At 37.8% G+C, this 22,942-nt stretch overlaps 1 protein-coding gene and 1 long non-coding RNA gene across 7 annotated transcripts in view; one reads left to right on the forward strand and one right to left on the reverse strand.

Annotated features, from left to right (window-relative positions):
• Positions 1–324: 324 nt before the first annotated feature.
• LOC115522330 lies at positions 325–13,966 on the reverse strand. Its single transcript, XR_003971344.1, has 3 exons — positions 13,888–13,966; positions 11,898–12,082; positions 325–364 (listed from the first exon to the last, which is right to left on the reverse strand). It is a non-coding gene; the product is annotated as an uncharacterized LOC115522330 (long non-coding RNA).
• An 84-nt stretch (positions 13,967–14,050) lies between these two features.
• Positions 14,051–22,942, forward strand: part of MARCHF7 (membrane associated ring-CH-type finger 7) — a 58,167-nt gene continuing 49,275 nt past the window's right edge. For 3 of the 6 annotated variants that reach the window (XM_030328095.1, XM_030328096.1, XM_030328100.1), the window contains exon 1: positions 14,051–14,234. The gene's annotated coding sequence lies outside the window, so the exon portion shown is untranslated. The remainder of the gene's footprint in view (positions 14,235–22,942) is intronic. The other 3 variants (XM_030328097.1, XM_030328098.1, XM_032594421.1) reach the window with 2 other exon arrangements.

The raw sequence follows: 22,942 nt of genomic DNA on the forward strand, positions 1-22,942 counted from the left end.
AGCAGGATAGATAGTTCTCCATCTCCTCACTTTCAATCTGAAGGTGTCCTCAGGTCTAAAATGAGTCTCTTGTAGACAGCAAATAGATGGGTCTTGTTTTTTTTATCCATTCTGATATCCTACGTCTTTTGGTTGGCGTATTTAGTCCATTCACATTCAGTGTTATTATAGAAAGATATGGGTTTAGGGGCGCCTGGGTGGCGCAGTCGGTTAAGCGTCCGACTTCAGCCAGGTCACAATCTCGCGGTCCGTGAGTTCGAGCCCCGCGTCAGGCTCTGGGCTGATGGCTCGGAGCCTGGAGCCTGTTTCCGATTCTGTGTCTCCCTCTCTCTCTGCCCCTCCCCCGTTCATGCTCTGTCTCTCTCTGTCCCAAAAATAAAAATAAACGTTGAAAAAAAAATATTTAAAAAAAAATAAAAAAATAAAAAAAGAAAGATACGGGTTTAGAGTCAATTGTGATGTCTGTAGGTTTCATGCTTGTAGTGATGTCTCTGGTACTTTGTCTCACAGGATCCCCCTTAGGATCTCTTGTAGGGCTGGTTTAGTGGTGACGAATTCCTTCAGTTTTTGTTTGTTTGGGAAGACCTTTATCTCTCTTTCTATTCTAAATGACAGACTTGCTGGATAAAGGATTCTTGGCTGCATATTTTTTCTGTTCATCACATTGAAGATTTCCTGCCATTCCTTTCTGGCCTGCCAAGTTTCAGTAGATAGATCCGTCACTAGTCTTATCGGTCTCCCTTTATACGTTAGAGCACAATTATCCCTAGCTTTTTCAGAATTTTGTCTTTATCCTTGTATTTTGCCAGTTTCACTATGATATGTCGTGCAGAAGATTGATTCAAGTTATGTTTGAAGGGAGTTCTCTGTGCCTCTTGGATTTCATTGCCTTTTTCCTTCCCCAGATCAGGGAAATTCTCAGCTATGATTTCTTCAAGTACACCTTCAGCACCTTTCTCTCTGTCTTCCTCCTCTGGAATCCCAATTATGCATATGTTATTACATTTCATCACATCACTTAGTTCTCTAATTCTCCCCTCATACTCCTGGATTTTTGTATCTTTTTCTTAGCTTCCTCTTTTTCCATAATTTTATCTTCTGATTCACCTATTCTCTCCTCTGCCTCTTCAATCCGAGATGTGGTCGCCTCCATTTTATTTTGCAGCTCATTTATAGCATTTTTTAGCTCCTCCTGACCGTTTTCTTACTCCCTTGATCTCTGTAGCAATAGATTCTCTGCTGTCCTCTATACCTTTTTCAAGCCCAGCAATTAATTTTATGACTATTATTTTAAATTCATTTTCTGTTATATTGCTTAAATCGTTTTTGATCAGTTCATTAGCTGTCGCTACTTCCTGGAGTTTCTTCTAAGGAGAATTCTTCTGTTTCATCATTTTGAATAGTCCCTGGAGTAGCGTGGAACTGCAGAGCTCTTCCTCTGTGCTGTCTGGAGTAACCTGCATTGGTGGGCAGGGCCTCAGTCAGACCTGATGTCTGCCCCAGCCCACTGCTGGGGCCACAGTCAGACTGGTGTGTACCTTATCTTCCCCTCTCCCAGGGGCAGGACTCACTGTGGAGTGGTGTGGCCCATGTATGGGTATTAGCACACTGCCAGGCTTGTTGTGCTGCTTCTATGGGATCTGGCGTATTAGCCGGGGTGGATCCGCAAGGTGCACAGGGGCGGGAGGGGCAGACTCAGCTCACTTTGCCTTCAGTGGTCCGCTTCGGGAAGGGCCCTGTGGTACCGGGCAGGAGGCAGACCCGTTGGAGGGATGGATCCACAGAAGCACAGAGTTGGGTGTTTGCTCGGTGCAAGCAAGTTCTGTGACGGGAACTGGTTCCCTTTGGGATTTTGGCTGGGGGATGGGCGAGGGAGATGGCACTTCCCAGCGCCTTTGTTCCCCGCCAAGCTGAGCTCTGTCCTCCGTGACTCAACAACTCTCCCTCCCAATGTCCTCTCGTCCTCCCCACTCTGAGAGCAGAGCTGTTGACTTATTAATATTCCAGATGTTAAGTCCCACTGGCTGTCAGAACATGCTCCATCTGACCCCTGTGCTTTTGCAAGCCAGACTCGGGGGCTCTGCCTTACCAGGCGGCCTGCCCCTCCGCCACCCCGGCTCCCTCCCACCTGTCCCTATAGCACATACCGCCTCTCCGCCCTTCCTACCCTCTTCCGTGGGCCTCTTGTCTACACTTGGCGCCAGAGAGTCCGTTCTGCTAGTCTTCTGGCAGTTTTCTGGGTTATTTAGGCAGATGTGGGTGGAATTTAAGTGATCAGTAGGATGCAGTGAGCCCAGCGTCCTCCTACGCCGCCATCTTCCACCAAACCTCGACAAATTGTGTCTTTAAAGGAATTGGCCCATTTCATCTAGGTTATCAAATATGTAGGCATAAAGTTGTTCATAGTATTCCTTTGTAATCCTTTTGGTTTCCATGGAATCTGTAGTGATGTCCTCTGTTTTCTGCCATTATTAATTTGTATCCTTTCTTCTTTTCTTAGTTAACTTGGCTAGAAATTTGTTGATTTTATCAATCTTTTCAAAGAACTGGCTTTTAGTTTTGTTGATTTTTACTATTGACTTCCTGGTTTTAATTTCATAGATTTTAGTCATAATTCTTACTATTTCTTTTCTTCTATTTACTTTGGACTTAATTTTCTCTTCCTTTTCTAGCTTTCTAAGGTGCAAACTTATTGAATTTAGATTTTTCTTCTTTTCTAACATATGAATTCAGTGCTATAAATTTACCTCTAAGCACTGCTTTACTGCTTCCCACAAATTTTGATTAAGTTGTATTTTCATTAAGTTCAAAATATTTTAAAATTTCTTATGAGATTTCTTCTTTGACCCCTATGTTTAGAAGGGTATTGTTTAATCTCCTGTATTTTAATGTTTTCTAGTTGTCTTTCTGTGATTGATTCCTAGTTTAATTCCATTATGGTCTGAGAACACACATTGTATCTCTATTTTTAAATTTGTTAAAATGTGTTTCATGTCCTAGAATATAGTTTATCTTGGCAAATGCTCCACATGAGCTTGAGAAAACATTAATTTTCCTGTTTTGGATGGAGTCTATATATGTCAATTATATCTAGTCAATTAAAGACATTGTTGAGTTCAAGTATGTCCTTACTGATTTTCTATCTGCTGAATTAACCCATCTGAGAGAGGAGTATGGATGTCTCCAACTATGATAGTGAATTCATCTATTTCTCTTTGCAATTCTATCATTTTTGTATCAGGTAGTTCGATGCTCTGTTGTTAGATGCATACGTTTAAAAAATTGTTATGTCTTCTTGGAGAACTGATCCCTTTATCATTATGTAATGCTCTTCTTTATCCCTACTAGCTTTCTTTACTTTGAAGTCTGCTATATACATTTTACATATATATTTAAAATGAGTTTCTTGTAGAAAACATAGAGTTGGATCTTATTTTTTCATACATTCTGATGATGTCCTTTAACTGGTACATTTAGACCAATGATATTCAACTTAGTTACCAATATAGTTGGATTACTATCATTACATTTGTTACTGTTTTTTGTTGCCCTTGTTCTCTGTTCCTATTTTTGTCTTTCACTCTTTTCTGCCTTACAGTTTTAATTGAATGTTTTATATGATTCTATTTTCTCTTTCTTAGCATATCAATCTTAGTTCCTTTTTGCTGTTTTTACTGCCTGCCCCTAGAGTTTTCACTATACATTCGCAACTAATCCAAATCCACCTTCAAATAATATTACACAACTTCACAAGTAGTGTATCTTATAATAACAAAATAATCCTAATTTTTTCCTTCCCGCTCTTGTATCATTGGTGTTAGTCATTTTGCTTATATATAAGTATACAGAAGCACTTATATACACATATACATATACATAATTGCATATATTGTTGGTATTATTTTGAACAAAAAAACTGCTATCTGTTAGATTAAGAAGAAAAATAAAAGTTCTTATTTTACCTTCATTTTTTCCTTCTTTGGTGTTCTTCCTTTCTTCATACATATCTGAATTTCTAAACTATATTATTTTCCTTCTCTGTAATGAATTTCTTTTAACATTTTTGTAAAGCAGGTCTACTGTCAGCAAGTTTTCTCAACTGCCGTTTGTCAATTTCTCCCTCAGTTTTGAAAGGAATCTCACATGGCACAGAATTCTACATTAGTGGGTTTTTTCACAGCATTTTAAATATTTTAGTTCACTCTCTTTCCTTGCATGGCTTCTGAGGAGAAATTAGTGTAATTCTTATCTTTGTTCTTATTTGGATAAGGTATTTTTAACTCTGGCCTCTTTCAGGATTTTTTCTTTTGTCTTTGATTTTTTTTGTAATTTTAAACTGATATGCTAAAGTGTAAGTTTTCTTGGACATTTTATCCTGCTCAGTGTTCTATGGATATCTGGTTTGGTGTCTGACAAAAATTTGGTAGAAATTCTGTCATTATTGTTTCCAATATTTCTTCTGTTCTTTTCTTTCTTCTCTTTGAGATAGCCCCATCAACCTATGTTACACCTTTTCTAGTTGTTCCACAGCCCCTGGAAATGTGTTGTTTTTTGAGAGTTTTTGTTCTCTTTGACTTTTGGTTTTCATGGATTCTATTGCCATATACTCTAACTCAGAGATTCTTTCCTCAGTCATGTCTAATCTAATAAACTCATCAGAGATATTCTTCATTTCTGTAACAGTGTTTTTTTTTAACCTGTAGCATTTTTTTGTTATTGTTCTTCCTTATGATTTGCATGATTCTGTTTACATTGCTCAGCTATTTTTGTGTGTTTATCCATTAGAACCTTTAGCATATTAATTAATCATAGTTGTTGTAAATTCCTATTCTATGAAGAACATAGTATGTTAAGAATCTCAAATGGAAAAATGTGCACGGTGTTAAACTGGGGTGCTATGTTAAAAATAAATATATGATGGGAGCAACAAAAAAATTCCAACATCTCTGCTATGTCTGGTTCTGAGGCTTGCTTTTATCTCTTGAAATTATGTTTTTTTTTCTTTTTGTTATGCCTTTTAATTTTTTCTTGATAGCCAGACATAATTTATTGGGATAAAAGGAACTGCTAAAAATAGACTTTTAGTGATATAATGGTGAGATATGGGGGGAGGGGAAGCATTGTATAATTCCATGATTATGTCTCAGTCTTTTAGTGAGCCAATGCCTATGGACTATGAACTTCACAATAGCTTTTCAGGTTTTTTTTTTCCCCCTACTGCCTTAGGTGGGACAGGATGGTTAGAGTTGGCTACAGTTGGGCACTGCTCTTCTTCTGCAAGGAAGGATAGAGCTTGCTCTAGTTGGGGACTTCTCTTACCCAGACCAGTTAGGCTCTGATAATACCTCAGCAGGTTAGGTTTTGGTTAAGTAGTTTCCCCTGAAGGCAGGGTTTCTTAAGAACAGAGTAATCTGGTGTATTTCAAAGTGGTTTCTTTCCTCCTTCCCTTGCCAGAAGTCCAAAGAGAGTTTTCTTTGATACTTACTTTGGGAATCTGGTCTAGTTCCTGAAAGTGAATCTCACAATATTGTGGTGCCCCTCCTCCCCATGAATAGGTCTCACTGGAGTTTTTAAGTCTCAGAATTGTCTACACTAAGCCTCCAGTAATTCATCAATTATAGTTCAGGTTTTACTACCCAGGCACTGGTTCCTGTGGTCAGCTCCTGATTCTCCACTCCTATAAGCCACAGCTCACTGTATTTGTCTGGCTAGTCTCTCCAATCTTGGGGATAGTGTTTGTTTTGTGTCCTCCTCTCTCTTATGAATTCAAGAGCAGCTGCTGATTTTTAAGTCTGTTTAGCTTTTTACTTGTTGTTAGGATGGAATAGGGACTTTCAAGCTCTTTCAATGTGTAACCAGAAAGTGGAACCACTAGTCATTGATCTTTAATAGGAACAGATGGTCCCATTCTTTAGCATTAAGTGCCTATATCATTGATTTTTTTCATAAATAAAGGTAGTTTATTTATCTGTATGAATTGATGGAATGCTAATTTAAAAATATTTGGGGGGGGTGCGTCGGTGGCTCAGTTCATTAGGTGTCTGACTTTGGCTCAGGTTGTGATCTCGCGGTTTGTGTGTTGGAGCCCCAAGTCAGGCTCCATGTTGACAGCTTGGAGCCTGAAGCTTGCTTCAGATTCCATCTGTGTGTGTCTCTTTCTCCACCCTTCTCCTCCTTGTGTTTGCAAGCATTCTCTCTCTCTCTCTCTCAAAAATAAATGTTAAAAAAAGTTAAATTTTTTTTGTAAATTCAGGAAAAAAGGGAAATGTTCCCTTATTCCTACTTTAAAAGTAACAATGTAATGTTTAATAGTTGACTCTGTATTTTAAGAATTTACATTTTATTCTTAAAAGCATTTTTTAATCTACCTTGTATTAATTTTTGTTCATTTCTTTTCCACAACATTTTCCTGAACAAAATAAGTTAGAAATATTGCAAATATAGTTCATGCCAATTTTTTTTTTTTAATTTTTTTTTTCAACGTTTATTTATTTTTGGGACAGAGAGAGACAGAGCATGAACGGGGGAGGGGCAGAGAGAGAGGGAGACACAGAATCGGAAACAGGCTCCAGGCTCTGAGCCATCAGCCCAGAGCCTGACGCGGGGCTCGAACTCCCGGACCGCGAGATCGTGACCTGGCTGAAGTCGGACGCTTAACCGACTGCGCCACCCAGGCGCCCCTGTTCATGCCAATTTTAATGTGAATAAAACTTAAACTCTACACACTGTTCTGATAGCAAGAAAACAAAAGTCTTCTAAAAAGGGTGTTAAAAACTTCTATTTGGCACCTAGGAGTTGATTTTCTCTCACTTTGATTTAGAAGCAGTGTTGCAATAGTATATTTAGGTCTTTCTACACATTTTTCTTTCATTAAAGAGAATAAATGCTAATAGTTTTTTATATGGCTTACTTCCAAGCATCGATAAGACTAAACACTAGCAGTTTTTATTTCTGGACATTGTAAGAAAGAATTATTAAAATTTAAACTCTTTACTCAAACTTTTTAGATATAAATTTTCATCTACCCAATTAATTTCTTAATGCTATAATTTGATTAGTGTTTTATTTATTCAGATTAAAGATTGTTAATAAGGCCTATTAAAATCGTGATATATAATTTCATAAAAATAATTGTATTTTAGAAGTACTCTAGCAATTTGTAACAGGATGACTAATAGCAAAATTTATGTACCAAGAAAACATTTGGTTATCAACCTAAGGAAACAATGTCTAAAACAAAAGAGTCACATCAATATATGTATTTATAAAACTGTTAAAGGAAACCAAATATTTCTTAAAATTGTATTTCTTATTTTCATTCACATCCTAAGACCCTAATATGAAAACACATGTTTAAAACTTTCAATTCAAGAATATTTGAGATAAAGTTCATAAGATTAAAAAAATACCTTAATAGAGTTCCAAACAGTAATCACTTTCCTGAGAAAAGCCTTTCCATAATTTATCATAATTGGCTATACACAAACAAAAAGTACTGATTTAGTATCTCTAAAAACTGAAAATATAATTTTTTAAACTAGAGGGTTCTCAGCTTTGAAGAGAATAATATTCAAGACACAACAAAATCGACAACTACCACCACTGTTTGCGTACTATACTAAAGTTAAGAATTACAAACATTTACTATAAATGAAATACTTAAAGTATGTCACTATTATCATAACATTTATGATGACATAATAGTGGAAAATGTAGAATTTCTTCTGTATTGTCCTTGGTACAAATGGGCAACTTGCTGTCAAGAGTGGACAAGGCTACACAGTGAAAATTGAGATAAGACTCTTGGATAGGGAACAGGGTAAAGAAGCTAAGTAGTATATATGTATTTATATGTATAATTTTAAAAAAATTATTTTGATATATAAAAATATTAATAAGGTATTTTTAAATAATTAAGTATATTCAATGGCTTTAGCAAACTGCTGAGAAAAGGAAGTAAGAATAGTGAGAAAAAAATTAGATAATTCTTAGGCAGGCTAGTAGCATAACATGCACTGTATAATACAAAGTCAGTTAGGTGTATTGGGGGATTCTGGAAGAAACAGTTACCATTTCTTATTACTGAAACAGGCAGGTGACTGAAATGCAGAACAGTATCAATACGCGAAAAAGATTCAAAAGGACCCAAACGATAGCACTCTATATAGTTCGGAACAGTCTAGTTTTCACAATATAAAATCCAGAAATAAGTCCAGTATAAATTTGAAAATTCAGTGTGTGACAAAGGTCATAAATAAAGACAAGATTATTTAAGAAATGCTACTAGCACAGCTGGCTATCCATTGAATGTAACATGAAACTGGATCCTATGATCTTATTCCAGCACACAAACTAATCTGAGTTTAATTAAACATAATCTGGAAAATCTAGGATACTACATGATACAATCCAGGGAGAGGTTAAGATTTATTAAACTAAGTTATAAACCCAAAAGTCATAAAAGAAATCACAGATACATTTTAACATATGAACGTATCTTTGGCAAAAGATACTAAATGGCAAGTCAACAGACAGATCAGAGAGTTGAAAAAACACTGTGAAGACAGGACAGAGTGGTAATAGCCATCACAAATTGAAAAGAAAGGATAAATAATCAATACAAATAGGGATTTAGGTAAAAGGTACTTTTGGTTGAAAAAAGCCAGATGCATACGATGCTATTTTATAAAATAAATGCTTAAAAAAAAACTCCAAGTAGTTCTGTGTGTGTGTAGAGAAAAAGAGAGTGCATGTGCACATGTATGTGCATGTATATATGTGTATTATAGAACTATTCTTTTAAGACTGTGTAGTTGTGTAGAAAAAAGTGCAGAAAGATACTGATTTTGCAAGGATATTTGTATAGTGGTAACAGAGACAAATTATGAAGGAAAAGGGAAAAAATACTAAAATAGCTACTATGAATAATCACATACCTACATTGTTATAAAAGCATGCACATGAAGAAAAATTAAGTTAAGAAAGGTATAGTAACCAAACTTGCCAGAGGGAATACCCAAGGAATTTCTATCAGTAATTGGATGTTATTCTGCTTATAGTCTCATAAAATGTAATCTGAAGTGGCCATGGAGGCCTATTATTATCATTCTGATGTGTGTATGTTTAGCTTGGTTGTTATTAAAAGAACAAGGTCAGTTCGGTCTGGTTTCACAGTTTACTCCAAGGGTCAACAAACTTTCTGTAAAAAAAGAAATGGTAAATGTTCTAGGCTTTTTGGGCCATATTGTCTCTATCACAACTAGTCACCACTGTTGGGTAAAAGCACTCATTCACAGGTTGTGATGGTTAATTTTAAGTGTTAACTTAGCCAATGCAAAGCATCAAGTTATTTAATCAAATGCTAATTTAAGGCATTGCTGTGAAGATATTTTGTAAATGTGCTCAGTATCTACAGTGTGCTGATTTTAAGTCAAGGAGATTATCCTTGATAATACGATGGGCCCCATCTAATCAGCCTTGAGAGTAAAAACAGCGTTTCTGGAGAAGAAATTCTGCCTCAAGACTGCACTATCCACTCCTATCAGAGTTTCAAGCCTTCTGGCCTGCCCTACAAATTTCAATGTTAACACTCCCTACAACTATGTTAGCCAATTCTCTAGATAGATAGTTCTGTTTCTCTGGCCAACTCTAATATACAGACAATACATAAACATAGTCTGGCTGTGTTCCAATAAAACGATTTACAATAACAGACAGTGAACCAGATTTGGCCTGTGTACGATATTTTTCCAACCCCTAGTATTATTAATAATAAAAGCTGCTTTTATTTAAAACTATGTCTCAGGCAGTGTGAAATGCGCTTCACATACAGATTCCAAGTGCCTTGTAAATTGGGAACTGCTCCTATTCGGCTCAGGTATTCCAGAGCTAAATGAGCAAGAATTAGATATTCCTAGAACTAATGAGTTCTAGACCATGAGCTTAGGTGTAAGAAAGTGTTTCTCAGAGAGGGATTCAAGATGGTATTCTCTTTGTTTTTATATTGTTTCATCTATTGGCTCTGGGGATTGAAAATTATTGCAGGACAAGTCAACCGGGTGTCTTGCATGTTTATTAAATGTGGCACCTTTTAATTAAACTCAAATTTCTAAAATTCCATTCAATTAGAGGAGAAAAATTCACAAAAATCACTAAATCTGGGGCTTATCATTTTTGGAATGAATGGAATTCTTTATATCAAAGATTTAAAGCAAAGGATCTTTAAGAAGGAAGAGTCCTCAATCTGTAGACTATTATTATTATTATTATTACATATTTAAAATTACTTATAACTATTTATTTTTGAGAGAGAGAGAGAGCGCACGCGCAAACAGGGGAGGGGCAGACAGAGAGGGGGAGAGAAAGAATTCCAAGTAGAGTCTACACTGTCACCGCAGGGTCCCATGCAGGGCTCGAACTTACGAACTGTGAGATCATGACCAGAGCCAAAAGCAAGAGCCAGATGCTTAACTGACTGAGCCACTCAGGCACCCCTAAAATTACCTATAACTTTAAATAGTAGATCCTAAACTTGGTTGATGCCACAATGTTCCCTTCTCCAGGGATTAATAAGATTCCCATCTGAGAAGAAATTGGCATCCTTTGTTTGCAACTCAGGGACCTCTCTATAGCCACTCTTTTCTCATCCCAGGTATTACCTTCTGTTAGTCAAAGCTTAAGAAATAACCTACATTTAAAAATGATTTGATTTAGGAACACCTGGGTGGCTCAGTTGGTTAAGCGCATCGGGTTCTACGCTGACAGTGTAGAGCCTGCTTGGGATTCTCTCTCTTTCCCTCTCTGTTTCTCCCTGACTTGTACGTTCTCTTTCTCTCTTTCAAAATAAACTTTAAAAATGCATTTAAAAATGATTTGATTTACAAAAAGCAAATATGACCACACCTTTTATTTTTTCTTCTTTTTTTTTTTAATTTTTTTTAAGGTTTATTTATTTTTGAGACAGAGAGAGACAGAGCATGAACAGGGGAGGGGCAGAGAGAGAGAGGGAGACACAGAATCTGAAACAGGCTCCAGGCTCTGAGCGGTCAGCCCAGAGCCCGATGCGAGGCTCACACTCACGGACCATGAGATCACGACCTGAGCCGAAGTCGGACGCTTAACCGACTGAGCCACCCAGGCGCCCCTGACCACACCTTTTAAAGACCACATAGCTTATGCAAAGTGAAAAATATCTATAAGATTGCTTTTACATAGAGAAGCTTCTTAGAAAGTTAGGTTGTGGGATGACAAAAAAGGAAGAAAAATTGGAACTTTGAAATTCAGTATCTGAAAGAGAATTCTCTAAACTATCAGCTAGTTGAAGAACTATTAACATAAGAGGAAAGGACTGTTATGACCATGACCAAATGACAGGCAAATTTACAAAGTAGAAGGGAAAAAATTACTAGTAGTATGGAAACTAATTTAAGTGGTGTGGGCCAAGTGGTGAACCAAGATATTTAGATAAAAAAAGGTACGTCAGAGTTGGTCGTAAGGATAAAAAACTTAGCAAAAGAAGGCTAATTAGGGGAATTTTGCACACAAAAAAACAACTATGGAGTCTAAATTGATCAGAACAGTTCTGATTCCAAATATTTTCCTGTCAAATCATTTTGTACTGATTTTTAGATCAGAAAATATAGTCACCATTTTACCCATCTGTATCCACAATTCTATCAAATTGTCCTTAACATAGGAAAATTTCAAAAAATTTTTGATAATGAAAACTCATTAAAAACTCATGGAAACTCAAATCAGAGAAGGTACTTTAAAAACAATGAAAACTAACCATTCTTAAGGAATAAAAACACAGTTATCAGTGGTTTTTATGCAATTACTAGCATCAGTAATAGAGTGTGGAAAGTATGTTTAGCATAGAAAATTGGTGTCACACTCACCTCTGCTGATATCATCAGTTCTGGGTGTGGATGAAGCCATAATCTGTCAAAATCTGATCCATTCTTGCCAGGTTTGGGGGTTCTGTAGAGAAGTTACTGGTACCAGGTCTGACTGCCATAGCTCAGAAAAATGGTGCAGTCATTCCTCTTAGTGTAGAATATACTTCAGAAGATGTTTAAGGGACCTATATAATATTAAGCCCCAGAAAGACAATATTAGTGGTGGTTTAGACATGGAATATAATAGCTAACAGTTATGGAATGCTTACTGTGTTCCAGGAACTAATGCATTATCTTATTTAATATTTTCTCTTTTTTTTATTACGAAATTTATTGTCAAATTGGTTTCCATACAACACCCAGTGCTCATCCCAACAGGTGCCCTCCTCAATACCCATCACCCACCCGCCCCTCCCTCCCATCCCCACCCATTTAATATTTTCAACAGCTCTGTGGGGTACAGGTATTGTTATTAATCCCATTTTACAGGAAACAGGCTTATCAAGGTTAAAGAATTGCCGGGGCCCCTGGGTGGCTCAGTTGGTTGAGCAATCGACTTCAGCTCAGGTCATGATCTCAGGGTTCGTGAGTCTGAGCCCCGCATCAGGCTCTGTGCTGACAGCTCAGAACCTGGAGCCTGCTTCCAATTCTGTGTCTCCCTCTCTCTGACCCTCTCCCACTCACGCTCTCTTTCTCTCAAAAATAAGTAAGTCCTAAATAAAATTTTAAAAAAGTTGCTCAACACAACAAAGGTAGTAAGATAGAGGCAGAACTAGGATATGAACTCATGCAATCTGGTGCTTCAGATGTGCATATCCATAACTACAATGCTAGTAGTATACTCAACTAGGCTGCAAAAAAAAAAAAAATGTGTTTTCTAAAAAGGGCAAGTTAATTTCCTCTAATATGTTCACTTTATCCCATACCACATGCTTAATCTTTAACTCAAATCCTAAAAAGCTAGACTGGCATTTATATGACAATTTTAAATAATAAACTTTGAATCTTTAAAATTTACAGTATTTTACAATTTATAATAGTGAACGAAGCATGGATAGTCTGTCTCCCAGAGTGAAATGGGGATGAGAAGTGATAGTGCATTCCCTTCAGATGAAATGACAAAGATATTCATAGAAACCTCATACTTCATGTATTGGAATTATTTGAATACAATGCATCGCTTAAAACCTAATAAAACAGTCACTTTAACAGATGCCGTTGAGTAAGTCTACAAGTCTCAGTAACTTATCTTTACCGTTAAAGAACTTTTATGTTTGATACATTCAAAATAAGTACAATGTCACCTGAATTCACTTAATGTAATCTAAATCCACATCAATTGCAGTTTTCTCTTACTCCTTTTTATTTTTTACTAATCATTTACATACTAAGCTTACCACATTTACAGGGTTTTTAAATGTTTCGCCTAATTTTCACAGGACCATTTACCTTAAAATTTTCCTCCAAGTGAATTTTTACTGCAAAATCTGTAGCTACACTATCAAAGATCAGTATCACGATTTTAAGAGACACGACTGTAAAAGTACACCACCACCAAGGCTGAATGACCACCAGCAAGAAAGGGTCCTGGGCAACTGGCTCCTACCCTGAAAGGTGAGGGCTCTCAGACCACGGGCAGGACCGGCAGAGAGTGGGAGGAGGGGAGGTCGGGAGAGGCAGTGCTTGGTTCAAGTCAATAAACATTCACTGCGCCACTTACCAAGCGCCAAAAAAAAAAAAAAAAAAAAAAAAAAAAAAAAAAAAAAGGAACTGGGCGGTATTTCGAGCAGTGGGTCCAACTGGTTTGCCAGAGGCGGCAAGAGCCGATGGCGTGGACTCGGGCGCCGGGGCCGGCAAGGCTGAATTAGAGCCTCTAGCCAAGTAAGCGAGGCGGCCAACTAGGGCTGGGCCTCCAGCACCCCTCTCCCGGCGTCCGCACCCTTGCCAGCCCAGCCGCCAGCCCGCCGGCCCACCAGCCGCAGCTGCTTACCGGTGGCGCCTTGCTGCCTCCCTGGGGGCAGCCCTTCAACGGTTGCCGCAGTCAGAGCACCACCCCGCGGTAGGGTACGTCGAGCCCGCCCGCAGCTCTCGGGTCCCCGGCAGCGCCGCCCCTCTCGCGAGATTTCGGCGGAGTCCGTGAAGTGGGGGGAAGAGAAGGGAGGGGCTTTTAACGGTGGCGGCTGGTTCTGCGCCGGATCTGAGAGAGGGGCGGTCGCCATTGTGCTTCTCTGCGGACTGCTTTGCCTCAGTTAGAGGCCTAGAACTCCGAGGAGGAAGGCAGTGCTGCGGTCGTTGCGAGAGGGACGCGCCTTATTCGTTGCCAGCTCGGGAGCAGGGGTAATAAGCTGCGGCGCACGGGCTTTTTTCTCTCTGGGAGTTGGTTCTAACCTAGGCCGCGTGGGGGAGGGGAGAAAACGAAGTACAGGCTTGGGGACGCGGAGGCTGCTTCCTCCGTCTTTACTTGGCGCGGAGGATCGTGATACGGAGTCACGGGTATGAAGGGAGACTGGGCGCAGGCCTCTGCCGGTGGTCTTTCATCTCGTGGTGGAGTTTGTGACGGATGGAGGGGCAGATTGTACGTCTTCCTTAAGGACGTGTTGTTAGCAAGGGCTGAGGGTTTCGGCCCTATCTTGGCCTTTGGAGGCCTGCTCTTGACTCGGGGTAAGGAGGGTCCTCCAGAACCCTGCGGGCCGGGCGTGTCACGAGTGAAGTATTTAAGGAGCGCGGTGTGGAAGGCGGGGAAGTTTGGGTCTCTGCCAACCCGGTCTCGAATTGAAGGGACTTTGCTAAGCCCCTTAAGTTGCGGTGGCGCTTTGCTCGTTGATCGCCCTGTTTCTTGAATATCGTGATACTTAGAGAGTTGCTTTGTGTTGTGATAAATTTGTATTTTCTTCGAGTTGAAATAGTTGGTGGTATGTATAAAAAACGAACCTGGGGGCGCCTGGGTGGCTCAGTCGGTTGGGCGTACGACTTCGGCTCAGGTCATGATCTCGCGGTCCGTGGGTTCGAGCCCCGCGTCGGGCTCTGTGCTGACAGTTCAGAGCCTGGAACCTGCTTCAGATTCTGTGTCTCCCTCCGTCTCTGACCCAACCCCGTTTGTGCTCGGTCTCTCTCTGTCTCAAAGATAAATAAACATTAACAAAAATTAAAAAAAAAAAACAACGAACCTGTTGGTAGAATAAGTATGGAAGGCACGATTTGTAGAATATTCCCTCATTTTGATGGAACTGCGTAGTGAAGATGAACATGTACAAACACGCACCATAAAATACTACAATTATTTTTTTCGTACGTACACAAATAGATAGTAATATACGGGGGAAATCTATCCCGGTAATGGATTCCTCACTAGTGTCGTTTGGCACTATTGAGAGTAAATGTGCCAAAGTGAAATTGAATTTAGTAAGGTGTCTTTTGTTTGTTTGTTTTTTTGTAGCACTTTTATTTTTACTTAAACCTCCCCTTACTCCCTTTCTGTTTACAACTAAGAGGTAAGGTTAAAAATGAATTTTTGTTTTAAAAACCAAACAGTATGTTGTTAACAAGGCAGAAAAAAAGTGTAACGAGATTTTTTTGGTGAAGATAAAGATTTTGTTTCAGAAATGAGGTCAGTATTTCCTTTACAGGTCTACAGCCTTTTGTGAAACAGTTGTGGTGTATGAGGCATTTAGAGTCAGAAGACCTGGATTTGAGTCTTAATTTTGCCGATTTTAAATCTCTTCAGATTTCCTTAAAAACAGCAGTTTTCCTAGAGTTGATGTGAGGACCAAAGTGGATGAGGTCGCCTGTAGTAGTCAACACCTAGGGGACATAATACTCTCAAAGTGAATTTTTAATGTATATAAAAGCAATTGGAATTGATACAAGTCCAGTTTATATTCCAGTCAGAATAACCTTAAAATATTACTCTGCCTGTAATTTCTCCTTCCCCCCAGTAACCTGTATTTATATAAATTCTATAATACAAATGTTTTTATTTTTTTAATTTACATCCAAATTAGCATATAGTGCAACAGTGATTTCAGGAGTAGATTCCTTAGTGCCCCTTACCCATTTAGCCCATCCCCTCCAGCAACCCTCTGTTTGTTCTCCATATTTAAGAGTCTCTTCTGTTTTGTCCCCCTCCCTGTTTTTATATTATTTTTGCTTCTCTTCCCTTATGTTCATCTGTTCTGTGTCTTAAAGTCCTCATATGAGTGAAGTCATGTATTTGTCTTTCTCTAATTTCGCTTAGCATAATACCCTCTAGTTCCATCCATGTAGTTGCAAATGGCTGCAAGTGTTTTTAGATAAGAACTTTTTACAGCTTTTCCTTTGCTTTAAATGATGCCTCAGATGTCAGCCTGTGGATATGCATAGTCTTGGCTTTTCTCAAAGTTGCACACAGGGTCAGATGTCTTGAATAAGAATGATTAAAAATTCCTACTTAAATACAAGTGATTACTTTTTCTGCTATGCTGGTAAGAGTGCTTATTTTCCAAGATAAAGTACAAAGATTCCCTTATATAGACATGCACATATGTTCTACATGAAGATGTCAGGTAATCAAGTGAGACCTCATCCGTGGCTCACATGCAGCCAATCTCTAAAGAGCTCTATATCCATTTTACACAACTCTTCATCTGGCTTATGTTCAAGAGTTGCTCACATTTTAATACTATGTTTTAGGAAAATGGTAGTGCAAAATTATCAAATTATGTAAAACATTTTTTGATAACTTACTGTATTCCAGCTGCTAGACCAGGGCTTCACATTACGAGAGTGAGCTGGACACCTCATCTACCCTCTACAACTCACAGTTTAGTCATGAGACTAATGTATAAACAACTACTGCTATTATCTTAGTGTAGGTACATAGTGGTACTGTGGGAGGACAGAAGAGGGGTGCTTAATCTTTGGGGAAATTTGTACAGAAAGTATTGCTTGAACTGAGATGTGGAGAAGACTATAGGAGTTTGATAAGGAAACTGCAAAGTCATGGTATCCCGTTTTGTTTTAGGAATGGACAGTTTGTTCCCATAGCTGCAACGAATTGAATGGAAGATGACTTGAAAAACCTCTACTGTTTGAGAAAGTGCTCTGTGTCTTTGGAAATGGAGAGCTATTATGTCCCTAAGACCAATAAAAGTAATTTTTAAGATTGCCTTTACTGACAGCATCTTTCTGTTACTGCAGATAATTGTCAGTAATAAAGAACAGTGGGAAATGCTTAAGTGGAAGGCAGTGAAATGTTTGCATCAAACCTTATTTTTAACCAGCAAATTAAACTTAACTAATTAACTTTTAACTCCTAAATAACAGATTAACAACTGATCCCATTAGGATTACAATGTGAAATGAGTAAGATTTTGAATTACTTGTAAGATCTATTGAATTCACTAAAGCAAAATTCTGTTATAGTGAAATAATTTATCTCCTCACAAATCATTATTTTATAGAAATACTGTCTTTAAAAAGTTGCTGATAGTAAGATGAACCCAAGGGCAAGGGATAAAATTATAATTTGAGAGTTGGCTGTGGTTTAATTTTCATTGATCTTAACTTTTCTATTCTGGTCTGAAGTCATGCCATCGATCAAAGCTGGTTTTTCTTGCTCTCAAGTATATTTCTCTGTGGCTCTACCAGTTAGACTACATAAGTTGAATACCTGGTTTTGAAATCACCTACTGTTCTCCACCCAGTTTTGTCAACAGTTTTAAAAGAGGGCAACTTCTGAACTTTAAAAGCTAGGTTCTCATCTTTCTATTATTATTGCACTTTAGTATAAAGTGTCTCTCACCTTCCAGAAATAAAAAAAAACTAACTGAAATGGTGGCCACTCTAAAGATTGAAACTTGATATTTACATTTTAATTTTTTTCTTAATGTTTATTTTTGAGAGAGAGAGAGAGAGAGAGAGAGAGAGAGAGAGAAAATATGAGTGGGAGAGGGGCAGAGAGAGAGAGACACAGAATCTGAAGCAGGCTCCAGGCTCTGAGCTGTCAGCATGGAGCCTCATGCAGGGCTGGAACCCAAGAACCATGAGATCATGACCTAAGCTGAAGTCAGATGCTTAATCGATTGAGCCACCTAGGTACCCCAGCAGATTAAATACATACTTTAAAGGAAAACATTATTTCATAAGGTAGTATATAGACTATAGTCGTTTTCTCGTGAAGATGTTAAACCTTTTTCTGATTATTTTTTAAGACGTGGGTATGTTTGTGTCTTAAGTATCTGTCAGCTACAAACCCAGAGGCAGTTTTTTTTGTTTTGTTTTTTAAAGACCCAAAGAGTTCTCTGCTTTCTGATGTGACCACCCAGTGTGAATGAAATAGCTTCCACATTTCCATGTTCACTAGAACCCATAAAACACTAGGATTTCCCACTTACAAAAAAAAATTATTTTTTCCCCAGAAGCAGATTGATTAAAAGACTATACCAAATAGATGTAAATAATGGAATTATAACTATCCAATTCTGTGAGACTACTGGCTATTGAAATACATTGGTATTTTGTGTGATAACTTTGGCCTTCATGCCATGAATTTATTGTGTAGTAATACTGTGCTCTTGATAATTCACTAACTTCAATTCCCCTAGATATTTAAGACAAATTCTAAATTAGACCCTGTAATAGAATCAGATTTTTCATAGAAACTGGGTACATAATGATAATTATAGCAAAATAGAAATTAGGATGAATTGTGAAGCTTTACTCTGTTGCTGCATAGCAAACCATCTCAAAACCTAGTGGATTAAAATTACTGTTTACTGTTTTACAGCCCTATGTGCCTGTTGGGCAGTTCTGGTTTTGCTAGGGTTCACTTACATACCAGTATTTAGCTGTAGGATTTCTCAGACTGGAAGGTCCAAGATGGTGTCACTCATATTTCTGACAGTTGGTATCAGTTAACATGTAGGCTCTGCTCCATGTCGTCATCTTAATGACATGGGGGTCTCAAGACAGCATTCCGAGAGAGAGAGAGGAAGTTGTAAGGCTTACAGCTTTGCAAATCATATGATGTCACTTACACTACATTCTCTTAATCAAAGTAAGTCTCGCATATTCAAGGGATGTGGAAAATAAGAGTCTGCCTCTTCTGGGCAGACAGGCAACATGATAATGCAAGGAGGTATGCATACTTGGAGGGATTTAGAGCCATGTTTTGTAATTTACCACAGGTTGCTTAGAACAGTTTAAGAATAGGCACTCTTATAGATATCTTGATTGGGATTTGCTTTAAAATAGAGAATGATGGGGTGCGTGGCTGATTGAGTGGGTAGAGCATAGACCGTGGAACTCTTGATCTTGGGATTATGAGTTCAAGCCCCATGTTGGGTGCAGAGATTACTTAAAGATAAAATGTTAAAGAAATAGAGGATGGTAAAACAGACTATAAGATAGGTCAGATGTTGATAATTATTGGAGACTGTTGATTGGTATGTGGAAGTTTATTGTCTCTAGTATATGTTTGAAATTTTTTATAGTAAAAATTTTAAAGCATACTCAGGTGTTCTAAATGTTTCGTGAAGTGATTTTAACCTTATTTTCTACTTAGTAATTACTAGAATAGTACTTTAATTTTTTTTTACTTTCTTTTGTGGTCTGTAGATACTAAAGGGGGTAGACCAGTAGTGCTGCAATTTAGGGAATTATTCTTAGGAGTTCTCTAGAGTTTATTATATTTAAAAAAGAAACATGTCTTTCATTTTTAAATAATTGCTTCCCATAATTATAAAAGGAAGAGCAAGTACATTAAAGAAATTTCGAAAACTAAATATAAAGAAAACAAAACCCAGTTAGAGATAACAGGAAAAAATGTTAATAATGCTTATTTTTCCCAATATTTATGTACATACTCCAGTGGGCAAAGTGTATTTCTTTATCCTGTAGCAATTACTCCTGTAATAAATCTGCATGACACTAAAAGTCTTACTGTGTTAAAAACAAAGTTCAAGTAATGAAATAGCCAACAGAATGTCTACAAAGTTGTATGAAAATCTTTTAAAGACGATGGCATTGCTCAATAATAGGGGAGTATTTGCTGAATACATATCATGTCCAGCAAAGTTCACCATATGCCTTTGAAGTTGGTACTATTATTATCCCCATTTTGTAGATAAAGAATTAAACATTAGAGAAATTAAGCTTAGAGTCGCACCAAGGACAGACCTCATAGCTTGCATTCTTAACTTTTTTTTTTTTTTAATGTTTATTTCTTGAGAGAGCGCGAGTTGGGGGTGGAAGCATAGAGTGAGACAGAATCTGGAGCTCAAATATGGGCTCAAACTCACAATCCATGAGATCGTGACCTGAGTAGAAATTAAGAGTTACTTAACCAACTGAGCCACCCAGAGGCCCCTTAACTACCATATTTCTGCAAACAGTTAGAAATTGGCTTTTGTACTAAAAATTGGGCAATGCTTAATTTATTGTGCTTAGCCTCAGGTTCCTATTTATTTCTATCTTAATTAGTATCTTAATCTTGATTTCTGAAAGGAAAAGTCTTAGGTGTGGGCTGTACTTTGTTACTATAGATCAGGCTGGGGCCTTTATGTTAGTCTGGTTATTTGGTTTTTGACTACTTGGTGATTTTTGACAGATCCTGAACAGACTGTTAACATAATCTTAAGAGTGGTGACAAAGAATACATGCTATTTAAGAGATCCCTTTATAGGCAGAATCAGTGAAAAACTATAACATTATGCTATCATTTCTCTGATCTTAGGAATTAGTAAGTTTTCCAACTTTGGTAACCAAAAATCCAAGCCCTACTTGGTAAACAATTTGTGGTAGTGCTCAAAGAAAACTTTATGTTAAGTAGGGTAATAGGTAGGACTCCTTTGGTCTTAAGTGTTTTCCTATACTGCCTGAAGCTTTTCAGTTTACTTTTTCATAGTGCCCCAAATTCTACTTATTAGACATAATTAGTGGAGGCAAGCACTTAGGCTTACCATATAGAAGGTACAGTGAAATCAAAGGGCAGGGAGATAGCCTATGTGTATGAGGAAAAGTAAGTAGATCAGTGTGTAAGTGATTTAAAATCTCTTATCACCCCAGGCTGCTGTCCTGTGTTTTCAAAACTATTTCCAATGTGCTTCTAGATCTCTTCCATATATTTCAGGCTACTCATTTCTTTAAAACTCAGCTTTTGTTTGTTTGTTTGTTTTTGTTTTTGTTTTTGTTTTTGTTTTTTGTATACCACTCCCAGCTCCCTGCCAAAAAAGAAAAATATGTTTGTTTTTCATCATTCTGAATAATCTCTCTCTCACCCCTCCCCCCATAGAATTCTTTTCTATTTGATGTATTGAATATGCCTTCTATCCATTTACTTTTGGATCCTCTTTAATTTGCCTTGGAGCCAGTGTGTTTCTTTCTGATAACTTGTCCTTAATTGGGGAGAAACTTGTTGGGGGGGGGGGGTGTTTGTTTTTAGCTGATGGTATTTCAAAATCTTCAGTAGCTCCCGAGCCTGTAGTCCATAGCATTAGATTGTGCTCCCTTATTCCACAAAGGTATTTAAATTAATTACTTTCAGTATTATAAGAAATGCAGGAAGATGTTTATGAATTTATTCTTAAGACTAGGCAAAACTAGACAAAGTTTTGTTGGGTTACTAATTTTTTCATCTTTGAAAGTTCTGTTTGTCAGGAACATAATTTATGGGATCCTAAGAGAAAAATAATATACAAATTACTAGTGGTAAAAGCTTCAAAACTGTCATTTTTTTTTAATGTTGATTTTTGAGAGAGAGCACGTGTATGTGCACAGGGGACAGGCAGAGACAGAGGGAGACAGAATTTGTAGCAGACTCCAGACTCTGAGCTAATAGCACAGAGCCTGATGTGGGGCTTGAACCCATGAACTGGGAGATCATGACCTGAGCCAAAGTCGGACACTTAACCCACTGAGCCATCCAGGCTCCCTGAAAACCATTGTATTGTTAAAGTACGAACTCTTGAGCAGAGAACACAAGGTTGCCTTTACAGTATGGATATAATCTGTTTTATGAATTCCCTTTAGCACCCTTTCTGTTCATCTCTCCCATACCATCCCTTTCACTCTGGCACTCAGATCATTTTCTATTTCCAGTTCTTCAACATGCTTTAGCATTTTTATGCATCCTCCTTTTTCTATTATTCTTCAAAGGTCAAGACAGACGTTCCCTTCTCTGAAGTCTTTCTCATCTGGAACTTTTGTTTATTTCCAATCAGTGCTCCCATGGCATTTTCAGGTTTTTGTTGTTTTTAAGCAGAATTTTTAGTGAGCATAATATGTTCAGTTTAAGCATAATTTTCAGTGAGTATTGATGTACTTGCTAATTATTCTAGTTGATATTTGCTGGGCTTTCTGACTCTAATCCTTTGTCACTTTTGCAACACTTTCAGCCAGTATCTCCAATTTTTTTTTTCTCTCTCCTGGTCCTTTCCTTCTGTAATTCCACCTAAACATATGGTAGACTTCCTTAGTCTTCTTTTAGTATCTTTGAAGCCCTCTATTCTATATTTACCACCATCTGTTTTTCTATGCTTCATGCTTGATAATTTTCTTCTAGCCTATTTTCCAGATCCCTAGTTTTTAGTTTTGCTTAGTTTACTGTTAAATGCATCAGTTTTCCACTTTGCTAACATTGGAGCCATATTCATCTGGTTCTGTCCGACTCTCTTATCTCCTAGCGGTGGGTTCTTTTTTCCCTTGTATTTTTGTGTGTCTTATAACTTTTGTTTAAATGCCAAACATTGTAAGTAAAAGAAAAGTAGAGACTGAAATAAATAATATTTAAGCCTGAATGTGGACATTGGACATAATCCACTTTTATCAGACAGTGTGATGGGTTGTGTTGGTTTAGTCTGTAGTTGGGTCAGGTTTGAAATTTATTATCACTTTATTTACCTTTAGAGTACTCCAGTAGTAGACTGTCACTACATAGTTCTTAGTGTGAGGCCTTGGATACTAGAGGATATAAGTTTTCTTTCACTAGCCTCAACTTCCTTCAGGCCCTGCACATCTAGCATTAAGGGGTCTCTCTATTTGTTACAACTCTCTCAGCAGTAAGCTACCTT

The sequence above is a fragment of the Lynx canadensis genome, chromosome C1, assembly GCF_007474595.2.
Source record: "Lynx canadensis isolate LIC74 chromosome C1, mLynCan4.pri.v2, whole genome shotgun sequence".
Lineage (NCBI taxonomy): Eukaryota > Metazoa > Chordata > Mammalia > Carnivora > Felidae > Lynx > Lynx canadensis.